We start from the raw sequence: 11,110 nt of genomic DNA on the forward strand, positions 1-11,110 counted from the left end.
TGGTTGTTATTCCCAATACTTTCTGGTGCTGAAAAAGGACAAGGGCTTACGTTCTATCCTAGACCTTCGGGACCTGAACTACTTCCTCAAGAAGGAGAAATTCAGAATTCTCACCCTGGCTCAGGTTCTGTCTGCCTTGGACCCAGAAGACTGGATGGTAGCGGGAGACTTGCAGGATGCTTATTTCCACATCCCCATCCTGCCTGCCCACAGACGGTACCTACGATTCGTGTTAGGTCACAAGCACTTTCAGTTTACCATGCTCAACTTCGGCCTTACCAGCGCCCCTCGGGTGTTCACGAAAGTGATGGCGGTGGTTGCAGCTCATCTGCGCAGCTTAGGGGTGTCAGTCTTCTCCTACCTCGACGACTGGTTGCGAAGGCGGACTCGCCCCAGAAAGTCTTCTCCCACCTTAAGACTACGGCGAACCTCCTGCACATGCTAGGGTTCACTATAAACATCCCGAAGTCACACCTGACTCCCTCTCAGAATCTCCCTTTCATCGAAGCTGTTATGGACACAGAGCAATTTCGGGCTTATCCTCCTGAAAAACGAGTCCAAGACATTCAGGCTATGATTCCGATTAATGTCAGCTGTTTTGCGTGTTGGAGTTTTCAAGGCGGCACTTGCTCGGAGACACTTTTGGTCTCGAGTGGAACTCCGGACTCCTTTCCGCCTATACCACTTCTGCCCAGAGTTCTCAAGAAGATCAGGAACGACTGGGCCCAAGTCATCTTGGTGGCTCCGGAGTGGGCACGGAGAGTCTGGTATCCAGAGCTATTGATCATGTCCATCGATCCTCCACTCAGACTGCCTCTTCAGGTGGATCTTCTGTCGCAGCAACAGGGGATGGTTCTTCACCCAAACCTGCCCAACCTCTGCCTTCATGCGTGGAAATTGAGCGGCGGCAGTTGACAACTTTTGATCTTCCACCCGAAGTCTGCGATGTTATCTTGGCAGCCAGGCACCTTCAGCCAAAACTGTATACACCTGTCCTTGGAATAAATTTGTGGCATGGTGTTCCAAAAAAACTGTTGATCTCCTCTCTGCCCCTCTATCCAAGGTTATTCTATTAATTCTTTCTTTGGCCCAGCAGGGCTCTGCTTTGGGCACCCTTAAAGGGTATTTATCTGCCATTTCGGCCTTCCTTAGGTTACCTGATCAGTCCTCACTTTTTAAATCTCCTATTGTGAGTAGATTCCTAAAAGGACTCTCCCACTCCATTTATCATGCCTCAGTGGGACCTCAATCTTGTCCTTACTTATGTGATGTGTACTCCCTTTGAGCCGATTCATAACTGTCCCTTGCGGCTCCTCACCTTCAAAACTGTCTTTCTTGTTGCTATCACCTCTGCTTGCAGGATGAGTGAGATTCAAGCCCTTTCATCTAAACCTCCATACTTGTCTGTGCACCCTGACAAAGTGGTTTTGCGCACTAAGGCTTCCTTCCTTCCTAAGGTGGTTACACCTTTTCATGTAGGCAAGTCCATCACCCTGCCTACTTTCTACCTACCCCCACATCCTTCCCATGAGGAGGAGAGACTCCACTGTCTGAACCCAAAAAAGAGCGTTGGCCTCATCGTACTAAAGATTTCCTGGTGGACATTCTTGTTGGGTATGTGGGTGCGAAAAAAGGGACGGCAGTGCAAAAGCGTACCATCTCTCGATGGTGCTTCTTCACATCAAAGTGTGCTACGCTTTGGCCAGGAAGCAACCCCCTGAGGGCTTGCTCGCGTATTCTACCAGAGCAACTGTTGCTTCCACTGCGTTTGCACGCGGAGTTCCTGACCTGGACATCTGCCAGGCAGCTATGTGGGCGTCCCTGCACACGTTTGTTAAACACTGCCTGGACAGTCAGTTCCGTCGGGACGGCTACTTTGGTCATTCGGTCCTGCAAGGACTTCCTAGTATGATCTTGGTTCGCAGCCCACCACCAAGGATGGCATTGCTTGGGTATCTATTCTAAGGTAAGGAATCTGCAACTACAATATGTCTCTACCAAATATTTCGTTACCGAAGGTAAGTATCTTGTACTTTAAGCCATGCAAGTTGAACTGTCAGTTGTATCTGATAGAGGCTTCTAGTTGCAGATTCCTTACCTTAGAATTTCCTGGCATCAGCTTGGAATGTGGAAGTTTTGCTGAGCGATAGCCTTGTGTATGCCATTGGGTGGTGTCATTCGGATCCGCTTGGCATCATTGGAGCAGTCTGTGACGTCAGTTATTTTCCTTCCGTTCAGGTTAAAGCGCAGATCTGGAATCTGTCTTTTTTTTTACAGGCCTTTTTCAACTTTTTTGTCGAAGATTTTTGCAATCTGTGCGAAAGTGGCATTTAGGAAGACCGGGTTCAAGCCGTGCTCCGCTACCATTGTAAGAAGGTACTTCCTGTTGTGCATTTAGAGCAAGCGTGCACTGCTCCTAGAAGAAACATTGTTTTTTTATCACCAGAAATAAGAGCTCTGAGGGAAGGACAAGGTCTAGACTACCCAGTGCAGTCCCGAGTACCCCTTCTCCTGATGAAGACATTGAGAAACCTCTAAAGAGCACTCTCATATGAAGGTCCCTGTTGGGCCCTATGCATGTAGATTCAGTAATCTAAGGGAAGATGATAGCACCAGGGTGACTATCCATCTACCCCAGGAATTGAATGAAGCCTTTCTCTAGCCAGATCATGTCATGGCCCAGGAGAAGGGTAGGAAAGTGCCTGGGATCTAGGCCCCAAGCTCTGGAGCCACAACTTAACAGAAGGGTCAAACCATCTCTTCTCCTGAGCAAAGTGCTACAGACTCATTCCACAGAGAGATTGAGTCCAACTCTCCCTTAGGTTTTGTTCCTGGGCCATAGTCTTCTTCAGTTCTGGAGACTTGCATCAGCAAATCAAACCCAGCACTCTGTGTAATTAATCGGTCAAGATCCCGCAACAGCTCAAATTCTTCTCTAGACTATTCCTGACCTATCTGTCAATCCCCGTCCTCGCACTGGGGGCATGGGTATCAAGGGAGCACCAGCTAGCAATGATATTTTGCATGGGAAGAAATGCAGGATAAAATGCTTCCTCTTTTGATCAGGCACACAAAGTACACTCCAAAGCACCAGAGTGGCAAGAAGTGCTGAAGACTCTCCTATTGGGAGAGCAACCCTACACATGTTGCACACCATATTAAACAGTGGTTTACTCCACCTTGCAGCCCACTTCCTTGAGAATCAGGACTCTTCTCTGGTGCAGCACTGGACTCTTCAGAATCTGACCCAGCACTGGCAGCCCACATCTTCAGGAAACTATCATCCCGAAGCTGCCTTACTATTGGGACTAGTAGATGCCATAGTTGTCAAGTCTGATTCCTCTGATCATTTGGACCAGGAACCGAAGGAACCGCCCACGCCCTCTAGTTGATCCTGCTGCGGTATTCACCATCATGCTGCCCTCAAGTGCAAAACTGAAAGCCAGAGAGACACTCATGGCACCTCTGCCTGGCATCTTGATGCACCTCCTTCCTTCTCCGGTGTCACTTTTAAAGTTGAGTGGGGCATCTGGGGTTAGCCCATCAGTATCCGCACCTGTCTCCAGGGCTCAGTGACACAGCTGGTCCTAATCCAAGTACCGATCCCCACTGCCATCCCAGCAGCATATGCCCACCCTCTGGGGTGGATGATTCTTCCTGTGCTGTCTGCTAAGCCTCTGCATGCAAGAGGATCTGTCTTGGACAGCAGGACACTAACCCAGACACTGACCAGGATACCATTATAAGTGATGGCATTATCCATTGTGACACCAGTTGCCTTCACAGGCGTATCAGGGTATCAGATGCTTTAGTGGCAGTATCCGCACTCCGACTCTGCATATACAGTCTCAAGCAGGCCGGGAGGCGCGGGAAGAATCCATCTTTCAAGCCTGCAATTTGTTTGCGTTTAGGAACCTTCCACCACAGTCGACATATAGTGACAGCTTTCCTGAAGAGCAAAGCAGAGTCCTCCTGCACAGACAATGAGGTGGGTGGTCTCTGCTACATACCAGTGCAACACCACCATAGCGAGCCACAGTCTAAATCTCCTTAATTTCAAACTATGTTCAAGAAGTGTAAAATGGCTCTACTAATGAAGATTTCAGTGTAGTACACAGAGGCTGTGGAGCAAGGTGAGAGAATTAAAGATTATGTCGTGGACTGTGAATGGGTTGGGCAACAAAATATAAAAAGAGGAGTTGTAGCGCAATACATATGGCGACAAGCACCAGGTGAAGTCTTGACTAAGCAACCTAATTAATGGGTACACAGTGTAAAACCTTAGCAACGGGATGCTCTGGACCATGCAAGTTTTACTAAGAGATGTTGAGCAGCTGGGACATTTGCTTGAAAGCACACACTTCCACATAACCAGGGAACTGCCAAATCCAGGTGAGCGCTTTATGAGCGTTCAAGGCACTTGGAGAAGGAGGAATCTGACATAACTACGTTTCTAAGCACCTCCCAGATTACAGCAGGTGATGCTGGAAAGTTACGTTTATATTGCTCAAAGCTGACACCCCCTTTCAGATAATAGGTGGAGACTTCAACAGCTTTACCACACCCCTGACTTGAAGGGCTAAACAAAATCCATAACACATTACCAAGTAGCTATTCACCTGTCCAAATCTACTAGAACCCTGGGACTGACTGATGTCAAGGAGAATTAAACACACAGAGAAACCATACGAATATCTTTCAGGAGCACACAATGTTCGCCATCAACCACTCTCAAGACTGAACCACATTTGTATCCCAACAGACGAGATCTCTACAAAAGCTGAGGCTGAATATTTGGCAATAGGCATATCAGATCACTCCTTATTGGTTGTAATGGGGCATGATAGTAGAAGACTATCAGTGCTGATCAGGGTTCAGTACTTGAGAACTTAGAGACTCAGAAATAGTGAAGCATGTGCAGACTTGGTTATTTATTTTTAAGAGAACATGGAATAGGTCGACTTCCTGGTAGCCCTCTGGGAGAAGTACATGGGAGTATTTACAAACGTGGTCGCATTTAAGAAAAAGGATAAGCGAAGTAGAAAAGCTCCTTAGAAAGTAAGCTAGTCACCCTTGAAACTGCCTTGGCTGACAGACCCACAAGGGATAAGAGTCTTGTGCTAGAAATACTGCAGGAAAAGTACTGTGCCAAAATAGTGAATGGAGCAAAGCAGCAGTCCTTCTAAATGCAGGGCAAACTGTAGGAAGTGCGAAATAGGGCAGGACGCCGCCTGGCCTGGTTGAAGGCAAGAAGTGATAAATGAAAAGGGAGAAAAAGACTCGTATGACGTGAAAATAGCCCAAACATTAGTAAAGAACTATTAAAAGAAAGCTCTATAGAGCCAACCACGAGGGGAGAAAGGAAAAAAATGTATTTTTCCTGAAGGTCTAGACATCCCCACCCTGGGGTTACATTAGAGGTAAGTCATAGAAAGTGACTTATTATTGAAAAAAACGAACGGACCAATTAAGCAAATGCACAGGGGTGTAACTCTGGACCCCAGCGAGATACCATTGGAGCTTTAAAAATGTTCTCCACTCTATTAAGACTTCTTATTAAATATGTTCATACAGACCAGAGAAGTAGTGTCCCTGCCTCAGGATTTAAGGGATGCCACTGTTCTAGTGATAAACAAAAAAGATAAACCAAAAGAGGATTGCGCCACACATCTCTTTGTTAAACATAGAGACTCCAAGTACTGGCTACGATCATAGCAACTTGCAAAAGTACTATCCACAGATACCAGTCTGGATTTATGCCAGGGCACTCCACCAGACTCTTATCTCTGGAGGCTCCGTTTGTGGGATAAGACTAAGCAGATGACACAGCCCCTGTTTACATTCTTAGACACCAGAAAGGCATTTGACATTATTCACTGGTCATACTTGTTTCAGACCCTGCAATGCCTCAGGTTTGGCCCAAATTTGTATTAATGAGTAGGGCTGCTAGACAAGGCTCCAACAGGCCACACTTAGAGACCAGGGGCTACAGCAACTAGGGACTATAGTTTGCGTTAGAAACAGATGAGTTGCCATGAAAGGGAGGAAGGTGGTTTCTCTATACACTGAGAATATGTCTCTACACTACTAATCCAATTCTGACACTACCCAAAGTATTTGCCCTTTTAGAGAAATTTGGAATGTATTCAGGAAATGTATAAACTGGGAAAAATTTGTCATGTGTAAGGTGAACGTGAGGGAAATGGGAGGCGAGCAGCTTCATGGTATCCAGGGGCTTAGCTTGAGGGGTGGGGTGTTTGGTGTGTGAAATCCCCCCACTCTAATAAATAGCCTCTTCGCTTGGTAGTTGGGTCTGGGGACCCAGAGACTGGTCTTCTGCGTCTGTTGGTTTTCCTTATTGTTCTGATTTCACTCAGGTTTTAACTTGTTCATTTGTGGGATCCGAAACTTATATTCAACTCCACCAGGTCCACAAGAAAGGCGCGCTCAGTCACACGTCGGTGCCAGCATCAGGGAAGGACCTATTCCCATAAATCTTTCTGGTTGTTAAAGTGTTAGTTGGTGGGGTTTTTCTTATTGAATAAAAGAGGGTTAACGGAATCCTGTGAATGCGGCATCTTTAACTTGAATGTTAAATTGGCAGAAATATATATATATATATATATATATATATATATATATATATATATATATATTAGACAGGTTTACCAAAAAGTAACAGATTTGCACCCATGGAAATACTTCATGAAACAATTACAAATGTATTACTTTTTGGAATTCACAAATATTGGCAGTATTAAACTTGGAAAGCTGCACCAGTGTCCGGTTCCCAGGCATACTGCAATCAGACACACAGAAGGTGACAGGACGAATGCTTGCTGTCAAAACAGGAGTAGTAAACCGGCTAAAAGATGTGAAAAAACTAGAAGGGTTCCAGGGATCTCCAAGGTGGGAGACATAATGGAAGGAAGATAAATCAAAACCTTTCTGAAACTCCCAAGAAGAATACAAGCTCGCCCAAACAGGTATAACCAGCATAGACATGCTGCATATGCGGAGGTGATTGACTGGTCTGACAATGACGGCACTACACCTCCGGAAACTGAAATACTGCAGGGTGACGAGGGGGGGGGAGAGACTGCATCATCGATATGTAAAACCCTTGTAAACAATCAGCCAGGCTGCTTGCAAAAACTAATGTCAACTCGGAAAGGAGACCTAGGACCTCTTGAGGATATTGACAGGAAGGTAGCATTAATGCACCAAAGAGAAGTGGTGATTAAAACCAGGCTATATCTGAATCTGCTAAACTCATTCATAGAGCTTATTATAACAAAGTAGGTTGTATAAGATGGGATGTGCCCAGCTACCTAATGTGTGAGATGTGCATTTAAAGAAAGTACTTTCCTTCTTATAATATAGGGATGCAATAAGATACACATTTTTTTGGAGGGAAATTATAAGTGAGTTGGAAAAGGTACTGCACAGTGACATATGTTACACTCCTCGGTTTATGTTACCAGGCTTTCTTAATGATGTAGAGCAAACACAAAAAGCTCCTGTTCTGGTGGAAATTTCTAGCTGCAGCAGATTCCTTACCTTATGGACACCAGACTGGATCCAAAGATTTTTCTCAGCTTTGCTTCTGCACCCCAGCCGCTAGCATCGTGTGGCTCTGCGTTGACTTTGTCCCGCTCTGGAAGTGACATCAGAGACACATATATGCCCCAGACCTGCTCACTGACATAATTTTCTTTCTTTCAATGCTTTTGGATGCAGATCCCAAGCTCGCTCCCAAACTTTCTTCTATTTTTTTTCTTCTAATTTTTTCACAAATATGTTTCATTGTTAGCAAGGGTTTACTCCTTCTAGGGATTTTCATAAGCAGATGTTTGGACCTTCACAAGTTATGCCTCTGGTGTCTAGGGACCTTGCACAGCTCCAAGTCTTGCAGGGATTGCGTGGGATGAACCCTAAGGCCATCAGCAGCACCTTGAAGCCAACTTTGTGTCATTGAATGTTATCGAAAGGCACATGTGAGACCCAGTCGAGGACACACAAGTGCTCTTTTCTTGAGGCTGTTCCCACAAAACATCTCCTCGCACTCAGTCATCAGGTAAATATAAATTGCAGAAAAAAGCACCAGATGACAAAGCGAGATTCTTCAACCTGCCCCACTTAAACAAAGAAGCCCCGGGAACATGAACTTGTACTGAGGAACTGATTCCACAGCTTATCCCATTGCACCTTGAGTTCCTTCTTCCATTAGCAATGCTGCAACAGGCAGAGGCTTTCAAAGAAACAATGTTGTGAATTTTCAACACCATTATGGTTCCCTCCAGTGCACCTTCGGCCCCTAAAAAGGACTGCAATCTGAATACCATTAATTAACCCATACTCTACAACATCTATGCCTTCTGAACTTCCTGTGGAGCCTGCCTCTACTCTTCGCCATCACTAAACCCGGCTCCTTAACCTTCATCACAAAGTACACATGTTCCTGCCACATTGACGCTGATAACGCTGAAGAAGTACCCAATTATTTTGTTTGACTCCAAGTCGAATCAGACATTACCTCAAAGTCATGTCCCCCACAAACTTTGACGCAGCCCTTTCAACCTCACTCTGACAGAACGCAACACTTACCTAGGATTCGGCCACAGGCACTCAAAAACCTATTTGGTTTAAACTCAAAACAGCATGGTCCAGAGGACGATACTGGAGAGGATAGCGATAATGCATCCCATTGTTACGATGATGGCAATTCATATATGGACCTTCAAGAGGCCATTGAACTGGATGCCTGCCCTGACACTGAGCTGAGTTCTCCTAGGCCTTTGCACACACGAATCAGCCTTATTTTCTGTGGTCATCCGCCATGCAGATGAAGTTGTGGACTTACAGCTTCCATCCATTGAGTTTAAAACTAATCTCAGCACTGAAGTTCTGCAGCCTGGGCAAGCTTCTACAGAATAGCTCCTCCCCTTTATCAAGGCTCTGATGAGTGCACTAATGGGCAGTTGGGCTAGAGCTTGTTCTTGCCCGCCATTAAATAGCCAAATGGCTAGATGAGACAGACTTGCCCCAGGCGACTCAGCCATTATCACTCCACACCCTACACTTTAGAGTTTGGTTGTCCACACACACACAAGCAGACTGAACATGTACTCATTTCCTACCATGCTTGCCAATAGGGAATTAAAACATACCAGCTACATTTTAGGATGATATTTGCATGTGATCTGAGACATTGTTAGTGAGATCTTGCCAACAGTCCCTGACGAGTATCACACCAATTTTGTGCAGATAATTTAGGATGGTCTAGATGCAGAAAAGTACGTTGTCAGCTCTGGGCTGGTCGCTACTAACTGCTTCATCAGGGTTGTTGATACCGTTGTGGTGCCTCAGGTGATGTCCAGGCATCCCTGATGGATATGCCATTTGACAACACTCATCTCTTCAAATAGAAAACATCACGCTTCAATGGGATAAGAGCCACATCGCTGTCCCTCGGCCTGTCGGGGCCTGTGAGTCAGTATCCCCAACAATTTCACCTCTTTCGAGGCTTCAGAAGAGGTGTGGTTCAAATTAAACTCCAAGGCCCACCACTCCAGACACTGGTCCACCCCAGTCTATTGGAAGCCAGGTTGGTGATGCAACTGACAACGTCCAGGCCCTCATGGGCAGCATACTGCCCGACATAACCCAACACCAGCTTACACCCCTTAGCAGATCAAACTTGCCACTGGCAGCACACGGACACCCTTTTGGAGGCAGGATAATTTATTTCCTCCATGGGTGGCAGAATATCTCATCTGACAAATGGGTGCTCCAGATATTTCAACAAGGATAAAACCTGCCATTCCTGTCTGATTTGCCCACAACAGAGCAGCTTTCAGATGACCATTTATCCATTTTGTGACAGGAAGTCCAGATCCTGTCGGACAAAGGGGCCATAGAGAGGGTGCTGACATTTTAAATGGAGATTGGCTGTTACTCCTGTTATTTCTGACCTGAAGAAGGATGGAGACCTTTGTCCTAATTTAGATTTCTTCTCTCAACTTCTTCCTGAAAAAGGACAAGGGCATGATGCTCATGTTGGTCCAGGTTCTGTCTGACCTGGATTCAGGAGACTGAATGGTAGCACTGGACCCGCAGGCTGCAAATTTTCATATTCATGCCCTGGAGTACTACAGGCGTTACTTGTGGTTCAAGGTTAACCAAGAACAATTCAGTTTTCTGTGTTCAAATTCAGCCTCCCAGAGCCCCTTGGGTGTTCATGAAAGTGATAGCAGCACTTCTTTGGAGGTTGGGTATACCAGTCTTCCCCTACCTTGATGACTGGTTGTTGGAGGTGGGCTCCCCACAGTCAGTCGTAGACCACTTCTAGACGGCCACAACGCTCCTCATATTTATGGTTCTCCGCAAACTTGCTGAAGTTACACCTGACTTCTTTGCAGAGGCTCCTATTCATCAGAGCTGCTCTGAATACAATACAATTTTGAGCCTTCCCTCTGGTTCAGCAAGTACAGGGCTTTTGGACTATTACTGTGTATTTCGGCCTCAGTCCTGTGTGTCTGTGCGACCTATTAGCATCCTGCTGGTGGACTAATGTAGATGGCACATGCAGGCTCTGCATTGTGATCTGAACTCTTTCTTAGTGGGCTTAGCGCCAAGGGAACCTGTCGATTCTAAACAGGTTTCGGAGGAGCCTGCAAAAGACTTGCAGCATTTGATGATCAACCACAATTTTCTGAATAGCAGAACCCTCTCACTTTTCCCACCCAGAGCTGATGGTGGTGACAGATTAATCAGTGCTGGGGTGGGAAGGTCACATGGGAGAGGTGGAGATCAGAGGACTCTGGTCTACGCAGAAACCGTGCTCTACATTACCTTGTTGGTCTTCTTTCTGACAGAGGAAGGTTAGTTCAGGTCCTTGTGAACAACACCACTGCCATGTGGTATTGAAACAAGCAGGACTAGCTGGGGTCCTGAATCCTGTGCCGATGAGGCTCTGGTCATCATCAGGGCATCTACTTTGACATGGACCAGCTGGCATTTTCTTTAAACCCCAGGATGGATGAACTCTGCCAAGAACGACAGGAGCATCATACCTGCAGCTTCTGAGCATGAGCATCTGTACTCGGAT

This window comes from Pleurodeles waltl, chromosome 4_1, assembly GCF_031143425.1.
Source record: "Pleurodeles waltl isolate 20211129_DDA chromosome 4_1, aPleWal1.hap1.20221129, whole genome shotgun sequence".
Classification (NCBI taxonomy): Eukaryota; Metazoa; Chordata; class Amphibia; order Caudata; family Salamandridae; genus Pleurodeles; species Pleurodeles waltl.